We start from the raw sequence: 27834 nt of genomic DNA on the forward strand, positions 1-27834 counted from the left end.
ACATATCCAAATAACCTCTTCCTGTTGGCACTGGTCCTGGAACGGACCTAAGTGCAAACCTGGGTCTCAGTAGCATTACTCACACATCTACAAAAAACTGTAACAGGATGCTCTGTCCTTTCAGCCTGTAGCAGATAATCCAATGCCAGTGACAGAAGGGGCATGGTGCTGTTTCCAGCTGAGTAGTTTTAACTGGCGTTTGGACTGGCCTGGGGATCCAGAGGGGAGCAGAGGCCGTGCGTGGTGAGCTGCCGGAAGGATGGTGCATCTGAGCGTCGGAGGGTGAAGAAGGATTGCCTTTCAAGAATTACGAGCCATTAAATCAGAGCCTGGAAATCTCAAGGTTCCCCAAGACTGCTGCACAAGGAATCTGGGCTGGAGAAATATTGTTTATGGTTTAAAAGGCCTGGCGATGGATTTATAAAAGAAACATTCATCATTGCAGGAAAACGGAACAAAACATTCCGGAAATAAATACTCACTCTATAGGTATACTTGTCACCCAGACAGCACAATAACAAGTGAATTGGGAGGGAGATCCTTCATTTGCTGGCAGCTGGCCCCCAAACATGCTCTATGTGAGTCTGTGTGTGTGTGGGCACACAGTGGTTTGTTTGAGTGTATGTGAAAATATCTAAATAATGGTATTTTTGATCTAAATGTCCCTGTGTGTTTAATTTCCATATGAAAGAATACTATAAAAGAATATATATATATAATAAATATATATATATATATTTTTTTTTAAGTTTTATCCTGAATGGAGAGCAAATTATTTTACTCCGCATCATATTAACATAGTTTTAAGTGAGTCCTCCAGTAAACATAATTAACAGTATTGATTATCTCCGGCTGACCCGTCCCTGGAATAGAAAAATATAGCTTTAGTGAAGTAGCATTTTACTGGAAAGTGATGGGTGTTGGTCAGTGATGTGACCTTGAGACAGTGTGAAAAATCTATGCTGTGGCTTTAGTGCTGTCTGGTGCACTGAACAGCTAAATGCACTGTTAAATGCAGCATTAGTGTTGCTGGTGTTGGTTTTTGTAACAGTCTTTATGATCTTGTTGCAATATACATCATACAGTATTTTGATAATCCACCTTGACCAATACTCATTGTTGTTGAACCTTCCAGTGGCTTTGTGAGGCTTTACTTAGGCGCAACAGTGCTTTGAACTAAATGCTAAAGTGTGGAGGCTAATATGCACACAATAACAATGCTTACATGCTGTTGTTATTATGTTTACCATTATTCAAATTCAAATTTTGACCTGATGATGGCGCTAGATGAAAAGTCAAGGGATCACCAAAGTTATTAGGATTCATCCTCTGGGGAACATGAATGTCTGTATAAAATTCCACAGCAATCCATGCTGTAGTTGCTGAGATAGTTCAGTCTGGATCAAAGTGGTGGACATACCGAGACCCACCGACACTGCCATCCGTAAAGCCACGTCACTAGTGTGGCTAAAGAAATGCAGATCACATTTTCCCAGAGCCCAAGGTGACATCTTCAAATGTCTTGTTTTATCCAACCAACAGTCCAAAACTCGAAAATATTCACATTGATATTAATAAAGATCAAGAAATTCTGCATAAATTTACATTTGACAAGTTGGAACTAATGCATTTTTAACATTTTTGCTTAAAAATTAATTATCAAATACCAAGTTATTGCTGATTAATTTTTGGTAAATCCCATTATTTGATAAATTGTCATTTCAGCTCTATTACACAATGAGCTTTAAAACAGAAGCTAAACCCCGTCAAACTGCTTGTGCTGGATATTCTCTGCTTATTTGCAGTGGGTAGATGCATAGTTCCTTAAATAGCTTATTATTATTTTTAATCTTCCATGTTTAAATGTAAGATTTTCTTAACTTACAGTCACTTTCTTCGCATGTGACGTGTCACCTTCAAAACTTTTTCCAGCAAGACGGCCATTGCACCTCTGCTAGTCATAATAAATAAAGGTGTTTCCTCTTTGATCAGCTTGTTTTACACACTGTTTTCTTTTCCTCTGCACTATGTCGATAGAATAGGCTGTGGCCAGGCGTTCGTGAAAGTATTGATTGATAAATCTATAAGATTATGCATAATGACTGATATTGATGAGTGAGGATTTGATCAATGCCACGCTCATACACATTTGTCCTCTTGGGGATTTGTGACTGGGGGAAAGTGTCGGTGGAATGAAAATGAGAGTACAGGAAGAAATGGAGCTAAAGAACAGATGACAATGATGGAGTGGTGTGACAGGAAAAATAAGTGTGGGAGAATTCACCATTTGAACTACACTTGTAAGTGTGTGTTGTTAGGGCAGCATATGTGGGTGTGGAGATAAGTGTGTGAGGGCTCATGCAAACGCGAAGCAGTATGTTAGTATGTATGTGTCTCAATGTCCAGGAAGGCAAGGTGCTGACAGTCAGCGGGCAGACGTGTGTGTGTTTATATGTCAGCCCGAGTGTGTCTGTGTGTGTTTGATGGATGGGCTGGCAGGGCAAGGACGCAGATAAGAGTGCAAACAAACTGGGTAATAAATGAGAGCGACAGAGGAGCAGTGATGGGGCCCACTCCCAAGCCCCTGATGCATGCCGACCAGCATCGGCAGCCATTTGTATTAGAGAAATGAGGAAGCTGTCACTGGGATGAAGAGACAATGTTCATTCTAAAGAGGAGAAAGGTCTCTCTTTCTTTTTCACTCCCTCTGTCTCTCTTCCTGGCTCTTCCTTCCTCTGCCTCACACACAAATAAAAAACACACTTGCACTGTGGATTTGAGCTCAGCAGGGGACTAATCAGGACGAGGTAGGGTGCTAATGTAGGCCATAATGAGTGGAGCTCTCAGTGACACATCACACACCAGCAGCTCTGTTAGGGGAAAGCACAGTGGTGGAGCTGCTGCTTGTACCACACGCACACACACACACACACACACACACACACACACAGATACAAACACAGATGTAACTCCCAGCCTGGTGTCACCTGGGGACAGTAACTTCACAACAAAACCGATAAGGAGGAAAGTAAGAGGGGAGGAGAAAGTGAAAGATAAGTTTTGGTGGAAGTACATTTACTTGTGTACCGTAGGATTTTTCATTACATTTCATACAGGAATACTGTACTTTTACTCAGTTACAATTATCTAACTGCTGTAGTTGCTCTTTACTTTTCAGATTAAGGTTTTACATTCAATGAGATAAGATAATAAAAATACAACAGATTGCTGTAGTTTCATTGAGAATATGAAGTAGTTAGATGTAGCACTACCTGAACCATCCATAATATTAAAATACTGCTTATACAATAGAAAGTCACAAATTTAATTCTTCAGTAGAAAGTTATGTAGCTTCAGAATGGCCCTTAAAGCTGAGTTTAATCCTCTAAAACTCCTTTACTTCTACTAATTTAAATGCACGACTTTCATTTGTAACAGAGTATTCTTCCTTTGTACTATGTCTACTTAAGTAAAGGATTCATTGGTGGGGTGTGAGGAAGAGAAAGAGAAGAAGTGGAAGCAGGAAAACCTGTGCTGCATGAGAGGACACTCCAGGACAAACTCTGTTTGCGTGCATGTATTTGTGTTTGCTATTGGTTTGTTATTTGCGTTTGTACTAAATCTGGGTGCGCAATCCTTCACTGCTGTGAGGACCAGTGTTCTCTGTGCCACCCAGACACTATAAGTACAGCCTGGCAAGGCAATGGGGGCAGGCTGCATGTGTTTGCTTTATTTATTTGTGTGTGTGTGTGTGTGTGTGTGTGTGTATCACTGCATAAGGCTACAGCTGGGGGGAGAGGAATTTGGGCCTGCACCTGCATGGGGATAATTAATGTGGACGGAGTGGTACCCAAATAAATCAGTGCCTCTCGCAGCCTCAACAGGACTTTTCTGTTTAGGGTCAAAATCTTCCTACTCTGCACTGGATTAATCATGCCTCCAAGCAGAGACGAGGTACAGGCGGCAGGGACACAAGCTGTATTTGTGTGTGAATTTGTTTTGTGTGTGTGTCTGCGCCTTCATGTGCCCTCTCACAGAGAAGCTGCGAGGCAGTTTTTCCCCACCTCCATCCTCAGCATTGTAATCTCTTAGAGGACAAACAAAACAACAGAAAGTCATAATTTTCACAGTTGTATAATTAGCCCCACCCTCTTCGCTACAGTGATGAATAGGTGAACCTTTTGTTTGCATTTGTCATGCTGCGGTGGCATTGTCACAGATGTAAGAACGTGCAATGTGGAGGTGCGGTTGGTCAATCCATGCAGGGATGGGTGTGGATGCAGGCTTATGATGGGATGTTTCTGTGTGTGTTTTTGGGTCTGTAGCAGACTTTTATCCTTCTCATTCTTCTATGTACATATATTTGCACTAAGGCCTCTCTTGTCGAGCTGTCCCCGGTCTATAGAGTGCTTATCTCCACCTCTCGCTGCAATCTCTGACAGCAGGTCTGCTGTTCTAGTCCAGTGCAGATCTACGTCCTACTCTGTCCACTCCTATCTCCCAGACTGATAGCCTCTGATTGATCTCATCACCTCCCTCATCTATTATTCATGCTACCTTTCATGTCCTGATGGAGGAAGGGCAAAAAGTGGAAAGGAGACCCTACCTGTTTGTTGGCACCTTTATTTGGCTGAAACAAGCCTACTCACAATTAGGAAGTTGTTTTTTTTCACCTTCTGACTCATCCAGCCCCAAACATGTGTTCATAGATCTCCCCAACCTGATTGATCTGTATAATGGAGTGGAATAGCTTTGGAATTGCCGCCCCATGGGGGTACACAGAGATGGGCACAGGGACAGAGAGACATGTACTTAGGGCTGTTTGGGGAGGAAATTAATGGTGCATTTTTTGTTTTTATAATGTGATTTAATGATGCAATTCGTCTAATAAAAAGAACATTTTTTAACATTTACACGTTCATTTACACATTCCCTCCTTCACAGAGGGAAACCCAGTGGGCCAATACAAACATCTCACTCCTCTCACCCACTCAGAGCGCTGCAGGCCTTTTTATTGCATTGTGATGGATGATTTCAGTTTGGCATTTTTCACCACCGCACAACATCCAAATACACCCCCTCCCCATTTGAGTGCATAAGGAGGCCATCCTATATTCACAAAGCCGACATCTAATGCATATTGAGTGTGTTTTGTAAAGGATCATTTGATTGTCTTCTAAATGAAGCTTTGCCTCTCAGCTGCTAATTTAGCCACATTCCATCTCATTAGAGAGGAGAAGGAGAACAAAAGACAAAGGCATTCTCTGAGAAATGAACCCTTCTTTGATTTCAAACAGCCATCACTGCTGCTGAAGTGCCAATGGTTTGAATAATCTCAGATTATAGGGAGGTATAGGAGTGCTTCAGTAATACAACAAAGTTGGAGGGATTAAAAACAAGATGCAGGCTTCCCTCAGATTGTCTGGCTCTTTTTCTGCCTTTCTTTTACTCTTTTCCTCCCACCCTTCATGTTTCCCCCACCTTCCCACCCTGTTCCTCTATCTCTTTAGAGGATGTGCAAGTGTATCTGGTTTCCTGAAGCGTTTAGCACCTTAGCCACAAAACCCGGACAGGAAGCTCACTTTATTCGCAATGTATCAATTGCTCTGAACAACACTTCCCTTACCTCCACCTTCCTTCATTCTGCAGCTGGCTCAGCACACACTTCTCACATACCTTCACATGCAAGCACTCAATCAAATTTGCAAATGCGCAGAAGGATTTTTTCTGTAACGTCTAGTACCATGAATATACTGTAACCAAGCATCCAGTCTTCATCAGCACTAACACCTTGAACTAAATGGACAAATGCATCCCTGTGTACACACAAACACACACACACACTCAGACAATCTGACCTTGGCTCCAGTTAGTCCCGGGGTTCATCCTTCGGCCAAGCTGGCAAGTCAAATGGGTCCGGCAGCCAAGACAGCGGCTGTCATCTGTTACACAGAAAGACACACAGAGGGACAAAGGCAGGCACAGTGTAGAGAACAAGAGAAATAAAGCTTTAAAATATAAGAATACAGAGAGATAATGGAGATAGGAAAGTATAGGCTTTGTGTTTATCTCCTGTATGTGTGGGCACCTGCATTTCTTGCATGTTAGCACAAATGTTTGCATATGTGTACGTTCAATTGTGTATAAATATACATGCAAATGTATGTGTGAGAAAGCAGAAATAAGCGCCTGAGGTGATGCCTTTTGAAAGGCACTTTAGAAATTAAAGCAGTGCCACTGTTCTGTAATGGGGCTTAAATGATCCAGAAAACACAAGATATATTGAGCATTTAATGAAACACACAGCACACTCCTTAATTCTGCTCCCAGCTTCACCAGTGTCTGCCAAACCTGCTTTATGCCTAACATACATACACAGACATGTGCACACACTTTTCACACATTTGTTTTAATTATTTATTCACTTTTAGCTTGTTTTATTTAATGCCAACATTGTTTTTGATAAATGCATAAAATAAGTATCTCCATAACTACTTTGTAAACATTTTTACACATTTCTTTTTCTACAAATGTATGATCATAACAATGATTATAATAATAGGGTGGTGGTTATAATTTGAAATTACTGTACTAGCATCAATATGTTACCAATTGGTATTGGTACCAATGGTAAGCATATTTAACATATTCTTAATTTAACAAAAGAAGCCAAACTTAGCAAATGTTAAATGTTATATAAACACTATCAGTCGAACAAGAACGTTGCCAAAATAAAATAGTCAAAATTGTGGCAAAATTGTGATTGGAATCAGGAACTTTCCAACCAAAGAATAAGATTACATATCTGACCAAACATTCATTGTCAGCTTTTTGTACATGGCAGTTTTTATGTACGCATTTTGGTAAAAGAAAATATTGAGGTTTTATACCTAGTCCTTATAATAGAATAATATAGATATTATTATATTATAAAGTATTTAATGAACAAATTTACACTGAATGCTTTGTCCAGTGCTGGTCTTGTGTGGTCAGTTAGGGTGCACACCACATAGTTTAATTCAGAAATCTACCTTCCCCTATACGTTTCACTGTTGAGAGCAGAGAAGCAGTCACTCTCTTCCTCATTGTCTGTGAATGTCCTTTGTGGTTTGGCCATACATTAATAATGTAAAGGTAATGATCTCTAGACTAAAGGCCCTGTCCTGTCTTGTCCCCCCCTCCCTCCCTCTCTCTGTCCCTCCCCCATCTGTCTGTAGACCAGCCAAAGGAAGGACAGAGAAGAGGGTCGGGCAGAAAAGAGGATGACTGTTGGCCAAATAGGATGAGTAAAAGAAACAGAGGAATTCCTGGCTGTGCTGTAGAAACAACTCAGGCACATTTTGCCTCATTGATTACTTGAGGAAAAGGGGAAGGAAGCAAAGAATCATTCTGAGAAAACATCTCTTCTCTGCCTTTCCCCTCTCCCTTTCCTTTGCCTCTGAAGTTTGGTCTTACAGAATGATGGATGAGGAACTTGGCACTGTGGCCTCTGATGTCCTCTCCTCTTCCTCTCTCCTTATCCTCCTCCTCTTCCTCCTCCAGACACACACACACACTCAGACGCACAGTGTTAGCGAGTGATGGATGGGGAGCTGGCAGTGTGGCAGTAATAGCAGACACCCAGAACTACACTGTCACTTATTCATTTGTCTCCGTATTCACATCTTTATTTATATGTCAGTCCCCATACCAACATCTAAATATAGATATATATAAGTAAAAATGGAGCTTGTGTGAAACTCAAAGGTTTTTTTCTCAACTAAACGTGTATGGGCCTTATCATGCACAACACACTCAAATACAAAAGTTATATAATGTGGTATATAATTGTTAGAAGTTAATATTTTACAGGATGATTATATGATTTACATACAACCTGGTTTAATTTAGATAAGGTCTGTGTCCTGAGTTTGACACATTACCTGAAAGCTTTTGGAGCACACGTCTCTGTCCTCTGAGTTCAGGTTTTGTAGAATGTCAGACATGCAGGAATGATGGACAGCAGGCCGCTTACGCAACATTACACATTATTAATCACGTTCACATTGTTTGAGAGTGGGGGAGAAGGGGAGCAACAGCATAGAGATGAGACGGAGCAGAGGAGGAGGAAGACGAAGAAAGAGGAGGAAGGGGGGGAGTGGAGGCAAAAGAGGAGGGTTAGAAAGCCACAAATAACTACCATCAATCATCAAGCAGTCAACATTTTCATGTTCATGTTAGGATGGCCTGTTATTGGCAGCCTGGGATCTGTGTGTGTATAAGGTGTATTTTGTGTATATGTATGGGCGTGTGTGTGTTTACTCTTTCTTGCCCAGGCTGGACTTCTCTACCTTTCTCACTGTCTTTGCCTCTCCATAAACTGACGGCATAAACAACAACAGTTGAGAAATCATCCTCGTCAGCAGGAAGCTGGCAGGTGTGTTAACTCCCCCAGTACCAAATTAGGATGTGCAAGATTGCAGAAACGCCTCGGCTCTTATATCTCCCTTTTTAATCACAAACATTTACGTGAGCCTGGGTGGAAATGCACATTAGGCCTTAGCCAAGGGTTTGCTTTGGAACGCCGGGCAAGATCACGCTCAACCCACCAAAATCTAACTGGGATCTTTGCCTGATAGCCTGAGAGAAAAAACAGGTCAGCCTTTGTCTGGGGCGCTGTAACCTACTGATTTATATAAATGTTATTGGCTTAAAAATAAGTAAATGTGTTGGAAGTGCATATTAAATCATCCAAATCTGATCTCCCAGGATTGAACTAAGGAAAAAGTTTAAGTGATGGCTTACAGGAAGTTGCATACAAAGCACAAACCTCTCTTGTAGTTTATAATAAATTATTGCTTAGTTGGATCAAAAGAAAGAATTTGAGTTTGAGAAAGGCATGCCCCCATGCTCCATGGAAAAAACATTAAGTGACCCAGTTGTCTCTTTTGAAGAAAGTTGTGTTATCAGATCTCAGAGTCTTATTAATATAGGAATAATACCTTCCTTGTTGCTGCACTTTGACCTGCAGCCTTTTGATGTGTGCAACTGTGTGTGTGTGTGTCATTGTCAAAAACACGTTTTTCTGTTATATCATTGTGGCCCTGTGGATTATGGAAAAACAACACTAGGGGGTGCTCAAGGTTTGTGCAGCCAACTGTTGAGGTTTCATACTGCTCACAGCTCCGGGTGTGTGTGTAAGTGTATATAAGTGTGTTTGTGTGCATGCAAATGTGAACGTGTTGTACACTTGCTGTCCAGAGAGCGATCCAATTTGAAGCCAAGAGTCAGTCTTCCTTTTCTCCCATTACAATCACACCACATCCTGCCACAAGACCTCTTTATCATTAACTCTGTGTCTCTGTTTATGTTACTGAATGGTCAGAGGTTAAGTTTCTTAGTTACAAAGTATTGTGTGATAATAGAGTTAATAGATGAGGGTTTTTCAGGAGTTGGGTCCATCACTTCATATTTAGTTACTTAATGCCATTGAATATGAACAAACTTGCTGAGTGGACATAAGTGAATGCACTAATTGGATGTTTGAGAGATATCATTTTAGTCTTGCTTAGGCAGTTTCAGAATTAGCAAGATGCACTAATTCTGTCTTTATTGATGCACTTTTTGCCCTCTCTGCTTTTGTCCCTTTGCTTTTGCATGCATGCACACACACACACACACACACACACACACACACACACACACACACACACACACACACACACACACTAATTCAGGAGGTTTGAGATGCGTCTTCTCACTTTCAACACAGTAAAAGCAGTGTGTAAAAAAAAAAATCCTGGTTCCAGACCTATTAACTCTCTGCGTCGGCCGTGTTGGTTTCATTACTAAGATTAGGTTACAGACAGTCATTCAATCATGCAGCCTTTAGCAGAAATGCACTGTTATTTAGCTGTCCTCATAGATGCACAACATTCATGTGGAAGTTCATGTGCACATTCCTCCGCTGTGGCACACTGTTTAGACGCACTGTTTCTTGTTGTGGAATTTTCCATCTTTGTGGCATCTGATGCATTTGCTTTTATTTATATTGACACAGTGCAAACCCTCTCATTGACCCCCAGCTCTATTGTTGTGGGATTCACTTGCCTGTAGCAGAAAAAATATCATATTAAGAGGATCGTAAATTAGATACACATTTTTGAAAGAAAGAGCTACAAAATGGCAACATATTGAAATCGGTTTCTGCTGTGTTGTGAGGTCTTGGTAAACTGCAGTTGCATGTTTGTCTGTGTGTTTGTGGCCAGACAGTGTGGCTGGAAGGAACAGCGCCCAAGGCACTATGGGGTTAAGGACAGTGGCATGGTATTGCGAGGCATTTCCACTCCTTCACCACTCAGAATATTTGTGTCACATTGTCAAGTTTGTGGTACTTTAGGGATAAAATGTCCACAATATATTTAGCTTTTTTCTTGCCATGGAATATTTGCCCTATATTATTAAAGACAAATTCCTCCATGAATTTTATTCCACTATAAATCATGTCTTCTTTTCCACATTTTTAGTTTTGTGAGGAAACATTGGAAATAATCCCAGAACCAGAATTCTAAACTATGGGAAATAAGGCATTTTATGCATATTTCTTATTTAGATTTTTCATGTAAACTCATTAATTTTTTTGCTTCTCTACAAATCCCTAACAATAGAAAAGAGAAAATATAATCATGCAAGACTTCTTTTACAATATATAATGATATACAAATGCCCTGTATTTATTTCCTTGGACTTGATAATTTCCTGTCTCTCATTGTCAATTGAGAAATTGATTAATCATAGAACAAGTCATCCCCACCCCTCCAGATTTGTGGCTGTGAGAGTGCGCTAGGAGAAACAGCGCTGATGTTCAGGCTCCAGATGACAGAGACAAGTAATACTGTACATGGATGTGTAGTAGAAATGCATGCATCTGTTCATTGTCAACCTGTAGGGGACCTGATATTGACTGATGCATCTGACTCCTCTTCGCTCTTCTCCTCTTCTCCTCATCCTCCACAGTCACTTTCACCCCCCCTCCACAGAACATGGGGGAAAATCACGGAAATACACAGCCAGATTATTCACTGTGTACCGTTATTGAATATGTGACTAACACACTGAGAATCGCTCTGGGAAATCAGATTAAAAAATGAATTATTTATAAGGACATGGAATGCCGGTCCGATAGAGTGGAGAGAGTGGAAGAATACACCTACAATATACCCCAAACAACATTACAAGTTTGATCATGACACTTCCCACTGTAGTTATTCATTTTTATAATGCTCACAAATGTTCCCCTTTATATTCTGATATTGAAATATGGCTCATGGTAAAATTACATGGTAAAAGTGTTTTATTATTTTTGTTTAAATGATATTACCTATATTTTCTCTGCTTTTTCCTCCCCACACAGTCTAAAAGACAGTTTCATATATTTTCATGGAAGCTATAAAGCCTGATATCAAATCAGTTAAACCACTTTTGTTGCTATTTCTGTGTAAACTCTCTCTGGTGCATGAGTCACACTTGAATGAAATTGAAATACAGTATATAAAATATAGATTAAAAAATTATACATGGGTTTAAAAACATAAAGATCCCTTATTATAAATGGGTAACATGAGGTAGGAACTGGAATCAAGTATCAGTTATTCTAATTTAAGATTTGATTTCATACAATAAATCTTATTTGTTTTCTGAAGGAAATGAATGTATGAGGTAGAAACAATTTCTTTTGAAACAATTGAATGAAAACATATTTTATATGATACAAGTGATGTTGTATACTAGGATAATAAGAGGGACGACAATCTTGCTCTTTGCTCTCCATTATAGTAATAGAAAAGCATTTCAAAAAAAGCAAATACATTACGAGCAATATTTATTATCTCTCAGCATCAACACTGCACTGGCATTTACTGTGTGTGAGTTCTCAGATACCTAGGCCAGGATGTGCATCGTCAGTCTTTGTGTGTGTGTGTGTGTGTATAGTTTTACATGCGCACACTATGTCCCTCAAACTGCACATCTCCATCTCTTTCTCTTACAAATATTTTACCTGGTTTCTTCTCATTTTTAATTGATGTAAAGGCCTTTTCGGTTTTTCTCTCTAAAACTTACATTTTCTTATGCAAGTTCTCTGCCGGTTGTTTCTGCTTATTTAGTTAAGTGTCACTCACCTGTGTCACCATCTTCTGTTTGCGATGTAGCATGTGGATGAACAGTTGCACCGTCAACTTCGCCAGGACTTTAGCTTCGTCACCCTCTTCCTTTTGCATCTTTTCCTGACCGTTTTTGGTTTCTGATGTAGATTCCCTCCTTTTGTTCTGTCTCAGTCTCTCTGTCGCTCTCTCTTTCTGTTCTTTGACAAGCAGCCAATGTGCTGACACGGGGAAGCGTTTAGGCGTGCGGAGATGTGCCAGAGTAGTCCCTGCCTAAGTGATCACTCTTTTATCTGATCCTTTGCTTCAACGCTACGGTCAGATATTTTTCCATTTATTTGCCTCTCTCTTTTCCTTTCTCTCTCTCTCTGTCGTTTTATATCCTCCCCCTCCTTTTCACTCTGTCACAAATTTTTGTCCACCTCAAATTCATACATTTCCACACATACACACACTCCTGGCCTCCAGTGACAGGTGTGGTGCTTGAGTCATGCTGGCCATCACAGGTAAATGTGGTAGGAAAGGAAGTTATGTCAACGCCTCTAGCCCCTTTGACACCCCTCTACCCTTTCTCTCATGGGCCAAACCACACATTTGGCAGCGCCCAGGGGAATGCCGGGGAGTTTCCACTATGAACACACAGAGGTGAGGTATAGAAATAATTCACAACTGGAAATAACCCTCTCCTCTTTTTCCTCACCATTTCTTCTGTGCTTCACCTTTGCCTTTTCGTCTTTCTCAAAGGGCTATTTTAGGTGCTATGGTGTTAACAGTTTCACATTTACAATTCCCTGAAACAGATATGTGGTCAGCTGGACATCAGTGTCTGGAAGTTGTAGGAACTTAACAGGCCATTCTATTTTTAAAATTATGAAACAACAAATACATTTTTCAGTTTTTTTTTCAATTCATCAGTTTTTTTAGTTACTTATTCATCAATGCAAATGTGTTTGCTGTACAGTAAATTATTTCCTTAATTCAGAATTGATTGATTCTTTTTTATCGAGCCGTACTCTTGTGCATCACTGATGTGTTATTGTTTTGAACCCGGGGACAAGCCGGATGCAGTTGGTTTTAAGTGAAACAGACTTGTGACAGCATGTTTGCCTTGTGGACTTTTTCACCACAGGGGGCATCAGGAGCACGCTGCAGCCCACTAAGATATATTCTGCATCAGAGCTCAGGGCTCATATTCAGTGGTGCTCTCCATAACCATAGGTGTGTGATTGGAGTGGGAGTAAGAGGGAAAAGATGGGAAGGATGAAGGAGTAGTCGCATCAGCAGAAAGTTGTTTTTCTGTGGCCTGGAGATTCTGTTTAAAGTGTTGTGGGGGGTGGAGGGGCTACGGAGGGGAAATGGGGAGGCAGACTTGGAGTGGTCCACAGCCTGGAGAAATGGGGGCAGGATGAAGGAGGGAGTATGGGTGGCAGGAGGGTAGGATGCGCCAATTCCCTCTGTTTTTAGTTTTGATTGAGGTTGGAATGTGTGTGTGTGTTTCTGTGCATTTGCAGAGGATCCATGAGGGTACCTTGCTGCGTGGGCGCGAATATGTGTGAGTATGCCCATGCTTGTGTGTGTGGGTGTATGTGTGGCTGAGGTATTAATCTTCTTTGTCAGTGGAGCCCAGATGCAGGGCCCTTCCAGCAGCACAAGCCCGGACTCAGCAGTCTGCATTGGGCTCTGGGAAGCAGGCATGGGGTGTAAGTGGGGGTTTTTGGGGGGTGGATGCCGCTGGTTGTGCAGCTAGAGTGGGGGGGCTCTGACGGAGAGGGCAAGGGGGACAACACACAGCAGATTAGCTAATGATATTAGCCCGAGAAGACCCTCAGGTAAAACCCAGTGGTCGCAATTAGTGGAGTTCCTCCGAGGTTGCCCTGTGGCCCCTACACACACACACACACACACACACATGCACACATGCACCCACGCATAAATGTATACCCACTTCTGCTTCTACATGACACACATAAACACCAGCAATCACCTGTATTAAGTACTGATGAAAGTCTTGCTCCATATTAAATTATAACCCCTATCCCGTCTCTCACCTCCTGTGCTGCCTCCCGAATCTACCCTTTAGCCCGCTCCTTCTTCTCCCCATTAACACCGCTCATGAGCCCCCTTCGCTGTTTGCCCACTGTGAGAACAGACGAACTAACATGTTTGCTCTGCGGGAAACGCACACACACAATCACTCAGTGGGAGCGAAACTGGGACTGCAAGAGAGCCGACAGACTCTGTTCAAGAGTATGCTGATACGCACAAGTGCTCAAGCAAACACACACACACACACACACACACAAACTAAAAACTTCAAAGCAGGGGGTAGCAGAGATTGACATAACAAGCTGATAAACATCTTTCTCCGGTTAAGTTGCCAGGACAGCACTGAGAGTAAAGATGTTGGGGTCTGTTGGTGATGAAAGATATTAATGTATTAACAAAACAGAGTTGATTTCAAGCATATTTAGTAATGATGATGCTGAGCAGAGCACATACTGATGTTAAGGCGTGTAATCAATCACAAATCCATCTGAAAAGCAACTGACTCGACTAATTAATCTTAATCCAGTTGGAAGTTTTTAAGCCACTATTGAGTAATGATTGTTGAAAATTCTGATATTTTGTCATAGCATACACAATACATTTTGCCTGGAGCACACTGTTAATGTATGTAGTGCTGGAACTATTAGTAGATTAACCGATTAGTCGGTCAAACATCCTCTGGATTCAGCTTCTCAAATATGAAGATTTGCTGATTTTCTCTGTTTTATATCATTGTAAATTGAATATCTTGAAATTGTGATGGATTTAATAGACCAGATGATTAATCAACAAAATATTTGATCATGAAAATAGTAGTTGTAGCCTTTAATGCACTGTATGTGCCAAAATGATTTTGCACACTTGTGTATGTTGACTGTGAACACCGCAAAGAGTGTAAATACCTGCTCATATACCAGCAGCACTTTTGATTTTTCTGAACATTTGCTTTACGACTATAGTTGCTTGTCGTCTTTCTCTTCATCCGAGCAGATCGTCTCTGGCAGTTTATGGTATCTGAAATAAATCTTCCACAAAGTTGACAAACACACTGAGCTACACCTCCTCTGGGAAGTTGTGATCACCACTTAGAAGTACATACACAACCTACCTTTCCTGTGACAAGGTGATGAATTACGAGAGCGTTAAAAAACATCTCTTTTGCTCTGACTCTTTCCTGTCTCTCTGGCTCTAAGAAGTGTCCCTTTGTTGGCCTTTGGCTACATTTCTTTCACTGTGTATCTGTCTCTTTTTTCATTCCTCCTTTCTGTCTTTACACTTGCAAAAAACTGCCCTACAATGGGGTAAAATTATTTCACTGGAATAATAAAGAAGGTTAAATGGCTGATCTTCACAGTGTATGTGTGTATGAGAGAGAGAGAGAGACAAACACTTTGAATAGCCTCCCTTGGCTTGTCAGCTCTGTCTGGTCTTTTATATGGCCTTCCTTATTATAATGCTACTTATCTTATCCAAAAGGCCATCAGGCTGGACGATTAATTTAGGTACTGTATCCCTGGAAACGAAGGCTTCCATCCTCTTGCTGCTGTCCCTCCCTCACTCCCTCCATCTGCAGGAGATTAAACTGAGATCAGCTCTACTTTTCTCTCTCCTTCTGTCCATCATAGTGAAAAATTACCTTTTAGTCTTCTTCCTTAATCGCACTGGCCGCAGAGCAATCAGACAGGAAATAATGGCTTGGCGTCGGGCCGTGCAGGCTCTCCACTACAATGCCTCAAGACTGGATTGAGGTGAGAATGGGGAAGCCTCACATTAATGATTCCTTGTAAGTGTCATCTTTCTAGAAATATAGATAGTGTAAAACTATCACGGTGTCAAATCTTTGTGGAAATACATTTATAAATGTTCGGCTGCTTCACAGGACGCCCTCTCAAGTCAATTTTCTCTTGCTTTTGCACTCCAGTTCCCCGTCCTGCCTTCCTCATTCATCATTTATTCTCGTCTCTGTGAGCTTTTGTAGAAAGTTTATCCCAGTTAAAAACAAGATTGAATTCTATGAGTGACTCTGAAAGCAAAACTAAAAGCAGCATTTATTTTTCAGTGTGTTTTGATCCCAGTGAAAATGTATCACACAAACTTCTCTTCTATCATTTACCTCAGCTTCTCTCTCCTTCTTCACAAACCACCACTCTTTTCTTCTCCATCGCTCAATCTCCTCTACTTTTTCCACTCCTCACTCTGTTCTCTTGCAGTTTGATTCGGTGTAAATTAATTGCTCCTCATATAAGAGACGGCACACGATTAGTCTCAATCCTGATAATGGTGTGTGGCTTGGCCACAGGGAATACACTGCCAATTTGCTCATAGCGCATCTGCCAAATGATTGGTGTTTACACGCCACATCCCCTGAGGAGTGTTTGTCACAACGCCACTTCTTACATCTCAATAACACACAGGATCCCAAGGCAGACATCACCAAACACACGTGTATGGGCATTGATAAATACTCTCTGTAACGTATGACATGCTAGAAAGTTCAGATTGTGCATTTTGAGTACTGACTGAGGCAACTGGCTTTATAGGTAAGTTTTTAAATGTTCATAATTTTTACACGATCACATATTCCCCCCTTTCCCAAACAGTTTACCTCCTCCCTCCGCACCCCCACCTGCCTTCTCCCCTCAGCCCCTCCCACCTTTCTTCATCTCTCCCCCCAACACAGTGCTCCTTCTCTGCTGTCCCATTAATCACCCCTCTCTAATTAACAGGCCCACTGTTCCCAGTCTTCCCACTGCTCCAACTCCACACCTGGCCCAGCTCTGCTGCCCAGCAGGCATGCAGCACACGGCAACACACACACACACACACACACGCATATATGCACACAGCACACACTGGCGCACAGCTGGCAACACTGACCACCACATAATCGCGCTTGGAGGAGCAAAATGAATAGAGTAATATAATAAGTATAGTGTTTTAAAAAGTTTTGTTTTTAACATTGTGTTAAAGTGCGTGGGAGGATGAATTGGGCAACAATGTGAAGAGTTGGTGTTGCTTGGCAGGACTACTTTTCTGTCCTCTACTCATACTCTTCATACATTCATTCATTACCTCATCAATGTATCTTCCTTGTAATAACTCATGCGTTCAACCTTTTCCTCACCCACTGCTTACTCCCCCTTCACAGTTTTCATTTTTACAACTATCCTCACCCATCCCTCTCTGTGACTCACATCCCATCTCCTCCTCCTTTCCCACCTTCTTCCTGTCCTTCCCCTGTTAGCCAGGGTGGCCCGGCAATGCAGTAGTGCCATCTGCCAGCGCAGCATGACCACAGCCTCATGTCCACACACACTCGCCCACAGACACACACAAACACACGCACAGTTTGGCAAGGACACCTTCCAGCGCAGGATATACCAATATCCACGCTTCCGCCACCAGATCACCGTAGTCCCACGCATTGTGTAACACACACACACTCACATAGCCCTGATGAGTCACACGCTTCATCTGTCTCCCAACAGGGGGAGCTGGGGAGCATCTGCCAGAGTCGAGACAGGAGTTACAGTAAGAGAGCGAATCATTACAGCAGTCACATACTGCCTAATCATAGACAAACAGAGGAAAGATGACCACATGGGTGTGTGTTCCACACTGACTACAAATGAAGTAAAATAAGGGAAAGCAAACCAGCAATTACATGCAAATGCACATTTTTGAGGTAACGATCTCTGCTTTTTTTGCAGCCTGTTGAAACATTGCAATACCATACGCTATAAAATTGTTTCAGATGTTTGCACTGCAATAACTTTGGTGGCTAGGACTGAGACATATTGATACAGAAACTTGAGCAAAAACACTGTAGTTATATGTTGGAATGTGTGATGCAGAAAAGTTTTCAAGCAAAAAGTGGAACAGCTGGGACACAGTGCATTAAACATCAGTCCATTAAGTCTTGCTAGAAAAAGGAAGCGTTTGTGTGTGTGTGTTTTTTTGTGTGTGCTCACAATTAAAAACGGGGAAGATATATCATGTCATAGCATGACAGTAAAAAGTACGGGGCAAAAAGACATGGAGGGAAGTAATGTAACATGTTTCCCCATTGGTTATTTATATAATTCATTAATTTATTTAAATCCTCTCCCTGTTGACATTGAACAAGACAGAAACAGAATTGATGGGAAATGCAGCAATTAGCAAATGAGCTCTAAGATGTGTTGCTGTTCGAGCTGTGTTTGGTTCTGCATCGGGGTGCTGGGGGTGGCAGTATGTGTGTGCGGGGGGGGTATGGTGCATGTGTGTGAGTATGGTGCGCTGCCAGGTGCGAGTGGGGGTCTGTGGCAGTATATTTATTAGCGGCTGTCAGGGAGGTGACACTTTGATGAATGGTGCAGAGTAATCAGGGCTGGGCTGTGACAGCCTGCACTCACAGCCTTCTACCTGCCAAACAGCCCAATCACACACGCTCACACACACACACACACACACACATGCAATGCACACATATACATAGTCACATAAATGAGTGTGTTTATATACATACACAAATGCTACTGTATATGCACATGTACAAACACAACCTCCTGTAAATATTCCCCCGCTACCAGATGTACTACGTCATCAAACTCCCCTCATCCTCTCCTCCTTTACCCTTTCTTCCTCTTCACAACGTCCTTTTATATGAGTCTCTCACATCCCAGACTCCTCTGCCATGGCATTGTGATTTTCATAACCTTTATTGACACAAAAATGGAGCACGTTTTTCTGGAGATGAGTAAAAAGGATAAATTGGGTCGAGATAGTCTGAGAGGAAAAGACAAAGAGACAGAGGGATTTGGGGTGAAAATTTGCCGAGCTTTGTTGTTTTTAATTGCTGGTGAGAGACAAGGTAGCCTTAATTAGTCCTCGTCTCTCTCCTGTTGTTCTGCAGGGTCATAATTATGTGACTTTTGACTAATTAGTCAACTGCTGCCGACTAACTCATACTTTCCCCATAGGATCAGAATTTGGTTTGGCGAGCGGGAGAATTTAGGCAGTTTGGTAAATAATTACACGTTACACAAGTTTTCCATTTTTGTCTAACAGTGGCACAACTCTATCTTTTTTTCTTTCACCCATTCAGTTCTATGTGTATTTCCATGTAGATAATGTCAATTTAAAAATGTCTAAACAACCGAAAAATCAAGCAACTGTTATACACTGTCCTTGGAAAGAAACCACAGCAAATATTGTATTACAACTCAAACACAAAATGGAAATCATTACTTCTCAGCGAGCTTCTAATGCCTCCAAACCAGCAAGTAATGGGAGGTTGTAATCAAATAATTTCACTGAGGTTTGGGTTTCCAAACAGTTTTCCACTGATTCTATCGACAGACCACAGTCTGGCCCTTAAGAAAGAAGACAGGAGGGGGTGCAGAACAGAAGAGAAGAGAGGGAAACTCAGGGGGAAAGAAAACGACTACAAGAGAAACTTAAACAACAGAGAGGAGAGGACGGGAGAGGATATGATAGAAGAATAGAGGAGCTGAGAGGACTGGTGGGGTGTGTGGGTAGTAGTTACTTTTTTATTTTTCACAGGGAGCCTTGGCGGTGTATGTGGGACCTGCTCACACTCACTCACTTTATGATAGCCTGTCTGAGTACCTTCTGTAAAACCTCAGAGAAAGCATGAGCCTGGCTTGATAGCACCATCCCTCTCCTCCATCTTCCAAGTATTCCTGTCTTCCTCTCACTGCAAAAAAAGTCCTCCTTACCAAGCCGTATTATAAAGTCCTAAAATCGCACTTTGCCAGTGCCAGACGGGTGAGATAATTTTCCACATTTCCACTTTTCTAGAATCAAGTGTAATTTTCTTTATAGTACAGTGATCAGTTTTGTTCCATCTGGTTTCAGGATAGTTACACTAATGTATAAAAAAACAATATCTTGAAACATGGGAAATTGCACAAGGTATAAGTGTCATTATCGCAACAGATTTAAGAAAAATCCTAAATGAGATTGGATATTTACACTAATGTATAAAAAAACAATATCTTGAAACATGGGAAATTGCACAAGGTATAAGTGTCATTATCGCAACAGATTTAAGAAAAATCCTAAATGAGACTGAATGGTTTCAGGCTCATTGCACAGTTTGCCCAGCTGAGGAAATGTCCAGCTGAAGTGAGACGTGCATCCAAATATTGCTAAAAGAAGAGATCTGAGGATGCATTCAGACATATTCCAGATATTTTAGCTTTAACTGCAACTTGAATGAATGAATACACAAATAAACATATGACAATAATTAAATTATCATCCTAATTAATGACTGAATGGATGAATGAACTGGTAGTAGGATTCACTCTTTCTCTCCCTCCTCTCTTCCTCTTTCTCAGAGGAGGATCCTCTGCTAGGTTGAGTGAACATTGACGGAGTAACACTTATTCTCTCCGTCACACCAATGGAAATCAATTGGGCAGTAATTGCTGTATTTGACCCCTCTCCTGTCTCCACCACATCCCATCTCCTCTCTGTCCACACAGCCTCCACACTCTGACCATAAAGATGAGCTGGAGACACTCAATTCATTTTATACACCAGGCATTTTCCCCTAAACTTAACAAGACTATAGTGATATATTTCATCAGTCCTGGTAAAATCCGAGAGGCAGGCGAAAGACAAACAGGAAAAGGAGGAGTGGAAAGTATGGACAAAGTTGACAAAAGCAGGAAAAGGGGACGGTGAATTAAGGGAGAAAAGTTTACAGAAGCTTCTTATTGCAGCTGCCATCTGCGTGTGTGTTTGTGTGTGCGTTTTCTTTTATGTGTTTGGGTTGGAGATGGCTGGTCAGATGGGTAATGAGTGACCCTTCCTCCCTGGCATGGTTCTGCCATCACACTAGTATTAATCTTCCTACATCACCCCCTCCCCGAACCGACAGTAGGCCTCTTGGGGCCACAGACACATGTACACATATACACACACGCGCACAGAAGCATTGATGCATGAGCGAGGTGGCAATGATGAATGGAGATGTTCTTAAGATCTGTTTAATAAGTGTTAGGCAGGGCCCCTGTGAGAGCAGTGGGGAAGAAGAAGGCATATACATATCTGCAAATGGAGCCCAACTCACAGGGGCCTGAATTACAGCCCATTTGACCGCATTTACACTGCTCACCAAGAGAAGGGAGCCCAGAAAAAAAAGCAGAGTGGGATACAATGTTGAGATGTTATAGAGAGTAAGAAAAATTGGATTTTTTAAATGTGCAAACATACAATTTTAATCTCGATAGCGTGTCAACTAATATGCATGACTACCATGTTACAGGTTTTAGTGTGGTCCCACCTGTTGTGTGTGTGCGTGTATGTGTGTGTGTGTGTGTGTGTGTGCGTGCGTGTGTGTGTGCGTGGGAGCTGGGAAGGTTCGAAGGTGTCAGAAGTGTGAACATTAGGAGGCAATTTGACAGTCTGTCAAGATTACCCAGACAGAGGTGACACCTCAAACAACCTGCTAATAACCATGTACTGTATATGTGGCATTAACACCTTCATGTCAAACCGTGGATATACATCCACTCTATTATTTTCATTCAAACTAGATTAATGCACTACTGATTATTGCAGATGTCATCTAGCAGAAAATAATATTAAACACCAATTAGTGTCAGTTATCATTTTGGTATATTTCGGTGCTTTTTTGTAAGATAATACACATCCTTCTAGACATTAACCAGATCAAACAAATCTTATGAAGTATTTGTCAACTGCTACTTAATCTTAATCTATTTTAAACTACAGCAATCAGGCTGCTGTGTGCATGTCAATGTACTGGTTGTAGAGAACTGTTGGGGGCCCCTCTCTGTCATGTACCCATGACTCTGTAATCTTATCTCTTCATCTGCCAAGCAGTTTGTATTTGCATGTCTTTATCTTCTCATCCATTTGAGCCCCCTCCTACTTCATACCTGTCAGCTTAGGCCTCACCTCTCAAGTCCCTCTCTTTTATTTTTTCTCTGTTGAGAACCTGGTCATGGAAGCTTGGGCTCTGTGTTGTCTGACAGCTGCTGCTGCGTGCCTTTTTTCTCTCTCCCTCCCTCTCTCTCTTCCCCCTCTCCTCTCCTCTTTTTTAAACACGCGTCCTCATTTCTAAACTATCTATCATGCTGGCAGGGCCAGTGGGGCCTTTAAACTGTGGGATTGGCACTTTCTCAGCTGCTGAGCTGGAAAAGGCGACTGCTTGCAGACGGAGACACAAGCGGTGGGCCAGCCTGCTGCAGGCAGGAGGAACAGGAGGTAGCCTGTCTGAGCGCAGGTGGACTGACGATACTCCTCCACCCTGTGAGAGTGTGTATGTGTGTGTTTTTCTTAAAGTGTGTGCCTACAAAGCTTTTGTGCTAATAGAGCTCCTGTGGTGATCCAAAGCACTCCTCTTTTTAAGGTTGTTGAGATTTTGTTATTGCTGGTGGTAAACCCTCACTCTCAAACAAGAAAAGTTTAAGTGAAGAGTCATTTTAAGAAATTAATTAGAAAGAAAGTCGATGATTTTGAAATGGGACTGTGAAACAGAGTGTGTGGATTCCAGAGGGGTTGTCTGCACCGAGTTGACAAACTCTGTCTCACTTGGGAGTGAGAGGTGTCTGAAAAGATGGGAACTGCTGACAACATCTGTGTGTGTGTGTGTGTGTGTGTGTGTGTGTGTGTGTGTGTGTGTGTGTGTGTGTGTGTGTGTGTGTGTGTGTGTGTGCATTGAGACGCCACGTTTGACAAACATGAAGAAATAACAATGCGGTGCTGTCAGCAGGTCTTGTCCCTGGCAGGGGGTTGGAAGCAAGCACGAAGTGTGATTTTCTCAGACGAGCAGAGAACCCGCGATGACGCCTCATATCGATTTGCACAAGCACATGTGCTTAAACATGACACGTGCATGCCTGCACACATACACCACCAGCACACGTACCCACAAGGGGCTTGGTATTGGATCTGTGCATTCATCAGTGATGGCAATATCCCCAATAGGGCAGGAAGTGTAAACAAAACAAAAAAAAGTGCAGCCAGAAGTGCTCTTACGCACACTCACACACATCCTAATGTTAAAGGCCCATGTGTCAGTATTAGTTTATCAGATGAGGTCTGTTTCTCACCCACACATGATTTCCCTCACTTCTCTCAATATGCTTTTCCTCTCAAGACCCCACCCCACCCTAATGCAACTCGTCCCACCACCACACAACACTCCCAACGCTCCCTGCATCTTCTGGCACCCGAGTGGTCACAACATCGCCTCATCATCACAAGCAGAAGTGTGAGGGGATGCAGCAATAAGTCCAGGAAGAACACATACATCCATCCTCTCTCAGTCTCACTCCCACAGTCAACAGTTGGCAGTCTGTGCCACTTGGCCGTTCCTGACGTGTCCCAAAATGAGATTATTTGACAATAAAAATAAGAGACACAGCCACTAGGAATAGGAGCATAACAACAAGGTGATGAAAAAATACTGTGTGATGTACCCACTGTGGAAAAAATGGTAAATATGATAAATTTACTCAACTCCGTTTGTCATTGTCTATTGGTTTGCCCGAACATTTAACTATTCAGTATAAGCCCAAAACACGTCACCACCTTGCAAGTCTGGCTATACTATTTGGTGGAAATATTCAGATCAAAAGAAACAAACTAGAATCCAGAGTTAAATAACTTCTGAAGATTAATTTCAGATCAAGAGCATTTCCAGTCATCTGCTGTCCAGAGGAGAGAAGTGCACTTAAATCAAGGGAATGATTTCTAAGACATTTGTCACTATGATTGCCTTTAGAGAGTAACCTTTTAAAAAAAAAAATTCTATCTATTTGTCATAAGCCTCATGTGTGTTTTGGGGTCTAGAAAAGAGTTTAAGGTTGGGAAGACGTTGCTGCTGACCTTTTCTGGTCCGTCAGTAGAGGGCGGTCTATCCTCAGTGGTCCAACTACTGTGTGTGTGTGTGTTTAGTTAATTTCCCAGCACAGTGGTTGTTTTCTTGTGCGCTAATTACAGGCTACCTCTTTCTTTGTCGATCTCTTACTATTGTTTTTTTTCTCTGTATTTCACTCTTTCTCTCTATTATATTAGCTGGGATAGGTGATAATATGTAGCCCTTCCTTTCACTGCCACTTTAAGTTGTGGAAATGTACCCAGTAAACAATACTTGGTAGAACTAAAATTACCTAGTAATTGCAGATGTAATTAAATAACTTTGTTAGTAAGTAGACAGATAGTACAAGAATTGTTCTATAACACAGTTCTGATGTGTTTTTTTGTGTTGACCAAGTTTTCCTTTTATAAATAATAAATAAAATCATGTTATTTGATGAGCTGAATAAAATGTTTTTTTTAGCTATGATCTTCAGTAGCTTGCAAAGAGAAATGACTCCTGTTTGTAAGCATTTCTAGCATCTACTGTAGTAGAAAACACAAGATGATGCTTGCAGTGGCTATTTACTCTAATTAGCCTTTTACTCAACTTTTGCTCCTGGTTGTAGTATAGTACTATATTAAGAAATGTATTATTAGACATTTTTATGCATTTTTAAATGTATGTCCATTTTGTTCAGTCCAGTTTCATTAAAGCAGCACTTTTTGTGTTTGCTGTGATAATTATTGTCTAATTACATAATTTTCTATTGTTGCCATGTATTTAGCTGTGAAACACTATTTTGATGATAAAAGGAAAAGGTTGTGTTTGTGGGTATGTGTGCCACACAGTGTATATGTTTACAGTTAATGTTGCCAGAGCACCAGGTATCACTTGTTACCACTTTGTGTTCATTCTTCTAGAAGAGTGAGGTTCAGGGAACTGTGCGTGAGTCACCCTTTCCCATAGTTCACTAGAGTTCTCTCACCATGACTCTGAACTATACAATTATATGTAAAGCAGGTTTTTCTTGCTGTCAGGCATTATTCTCAGACTTTAATTATATCGCCCTTATTGTGATGACACCATACCTCTATTATGCCTTTATGACAGTGTATTAACTAACCCTTATGGGACCCCAGCCACTGGTGTTTATATTAAATATGGTAAACTGATATATCTTCATAAGATGCTGGTCTTCAGCTGTTGAGTGGGTGAACACCCTTGTATCTATATACAGCTTTATATTGTACATATTGGGATGGTGGTTTGAGTTTTTTTTAACAACAAAGCCTAAAATGCTGTGAAATATATTCTGTCTTCTCCTACAGTATTCATCTTTTATTGTGAAAGATATAAGCCTACAACACAAGGAAAGAGACTTCTCCAGTATCTATGTCTCTGACACTGTGTTGTTAATTGTTTTTTCTGGAGGCATAATGGCTGCATATATTCTGCACTCTGTCTTAGAGCAGACTGTAGTTGTGTGTGTGTATATATACAGTATATATGTACAGGTGTTTTGGTGTGTCTGTGTGGGTACATGCTCAGGATGAGGGAGACGTGAGATAAAAGTCTGTTAGAAGCATGTTCGGATTGCCTTCAATTAGTGTGGTCCAGGAGAGACTAGGGGAAAAATTGGATATAGATTGGCACTCCACTGGACTGGAGAGACGGCACAAGATGGAGAGTGTGTGAGGGAGGGAAAGTGAGGTTAATGGCAGTCTACTCACAGGCAGGTAATCTCTCTTTCTCTCTCTCTTCCCCTCTCTCTTTGGGTATAATCAGATTCCTCTCTCTTCTCCCAGTAGTCATGATAATTATTATAACAATTAGCTTCCTTCTCTCTTCCACAGTGAACTGTCCCACTGCTGCCTGGACTACACTGTTTCTACTCTGTTCAGTCCCCATCCATCCTCTCCTCAGCCAGGTGTTTCTCTCCATCATCTCATATCACACTACGTTGATGGAGGCTTGTTGCTTCAGGTACCAGTGAGACTGTATACAGTCCAGGAAGGCCAGTTTGAGTAATAGATCCATGAATTTGAGGAGGGTTGCGTGAACCTCCAGTGCACAATGCCCTCTTGGTGAAACTCCTTACTTGCATGTGAAAAAACAGCAGTCATGGAGGTGTGTACTGCTTCCCTTGTTAAAACAGTAGTTTGACATTTTGGGAAATTCTTCACTTTCTGTCTGAGAGTTAGATGAAAAAATCGATGCCATTCTGATATCTTTATGGTAAATATTTTCTTGGCTCTAAACAGGTGCCAGGCAACCACTGCTCCAGGAGGTTACGGGTCCTGGCCAAGAAATAGTCCGGCACATAACCCCCCGTAAGATGACGAATTGTTGTTTTTGCTCTTACACTTACTACAAATTAAATAAACGAGAAATATTATAACTTGTTAATTAGTGAGCTTGCTGGTAGGCTGGTTTTGTCACCACTGAACAGAGCCAGGCTAACTGTTCCCCCCTGTTTCCAGTATTAGTGCTAAGCTAAGCTAACTGGCTGCTGGCTGTAGCTTTATATTTACCATACAGATATGAGAGTTGTATAGATCTTCTCCTCCAACTCTTTGCCATAAAGCGAATAAACGTATTTCCCAAAATGTAATGTAATTTCAATGATCTCTCCTTTCGCAGAATCTGTCTGAGGTCTTTGCCATGGACATGGGCACATGTTAAATGCCAATTAGAAACCTGGCTGCGCACATACATGATCAAGAAATTTGTGTTCTTCAGGTGCAATAGTGGTCAGTCCAGACTGGATGAAAATATGAAAAAAAATGTTTTTGGAGTGATAGCAAAATAGCAATCATTAGCCAAGCTAGTGGCGTGGCTCTGAGGATGACAATGTTGGTCAGCCAACATTTGGTCACAAACATTTGATGGATTACCATGCAATTTGGTGCAGACATTCATGGTCTTTGTGAACTTTGGTAATCTGCTCATTTTTCATTTAGTACCATTGTCAGGTCAAAATTTCAATATGCCCAATACTTTGGTTCATCTAACAATTTGGTTTTCTGTACAATGAGCCTTACAGCCTCACAGAGCCGCTTGCGTGGCTGTAGACTAAGTCTTGTTTGACTAACATGGCAAGTCTTAGAGCTGGCATTAAGGTGTTCTGTAAATTCATCAAAGTAAAAACTAAATAAAAGTCAGTTAATGTAAGCTGTCTTTCATCCTTCTAGACAATAACTCAACTATCTTAACAACTTAAAATATGTAGAAATGTGTTATTGGGGCAGTCAGCCCACTGTTTACAATGCAAAAATCATAATCGAATCATTATCTTACACTGGATATTCATAGTCAACACACAGTCACCTCTATGCATATACATATTCCTTTATCTCCATCTTCCTCAATCGCTATATTTTTTTTTCTCCAGCTACAAGTAATGTCCACCATTCCTGTTGCAAAAACTTAAAAATAAATATATTAATAAATAAAATTAATTAGTCCTGTGCCAACCTGAATAATGATGTTCCTTATATGAATACATAAATAAATAAATAAGCACGTCATCAACACATTTTACTTTGTCATCCAATTAATGTCAATCAAAGGCCATAGGAGTTTCAGTGTGGCAAACTGGGTCTTTGACTCAGTGGTAGCTGAAAGGAGTGGGAGGAATGACCCGCACCCGTAAATTTGATCACAGAATATTGAGTCAGTAGAAATCTAGAAAAAATAGATTTTGTGTGTTTGTGTTCATGTGTGCGGGCGCACATGTGTGTCCAGCGCCAAAGTGTGTAACCAGGCCTGTTAGGTTGAAGCCCTGTGCCGTGAATCACGCAGGGTGGT

At 41.4% G+C, this 27834-nt stretch overlaps 1 protein-coding gene across 11 annotated transcripts in view; it reads left to right on the forward strand.

Annotated features, from left to right (window-relative positions):
* The window catches only part of LOC122883029, a 244426-nt gene that overhangs the window by 20131 nt on the left and 196461 nt on the right, over positions 1–27834 (forward strand). For 2 of the 11 annotated variants that reach the window (XR_006379534.1, XR_006379538.1), the window contains one exon: positions 125–559. The exons of 8 other annotated variants lie outside the window; for them this stretch is intronic. The gene's annotated coding sequence lies outside the window, so the exon portion shown is untranslated. Of the gene's footprint in view, positions 1–124; positions 560–7217; positions 7329–27834 lie in introns of those variants that run through there. One more of the 11 variants, XR_006379539.1, reaches the window with a different exon arrangement.

This window comes from Siniperca chuatsi, linkage group LG10 (assembly GCF_020085105.1).
Source record: "Siniperca chuatsi isolate FFG_IHB_CAS linkage group LG10, ASM2008510v1, whole genome shotgun sequence".
NCBI classification, from domain to species: Eukaryota; Metazoa; Chordata; class Actinopteri; order Centrarchiformes; family Sinipercidae; genus Siniperca; species Siniperca chuatsi.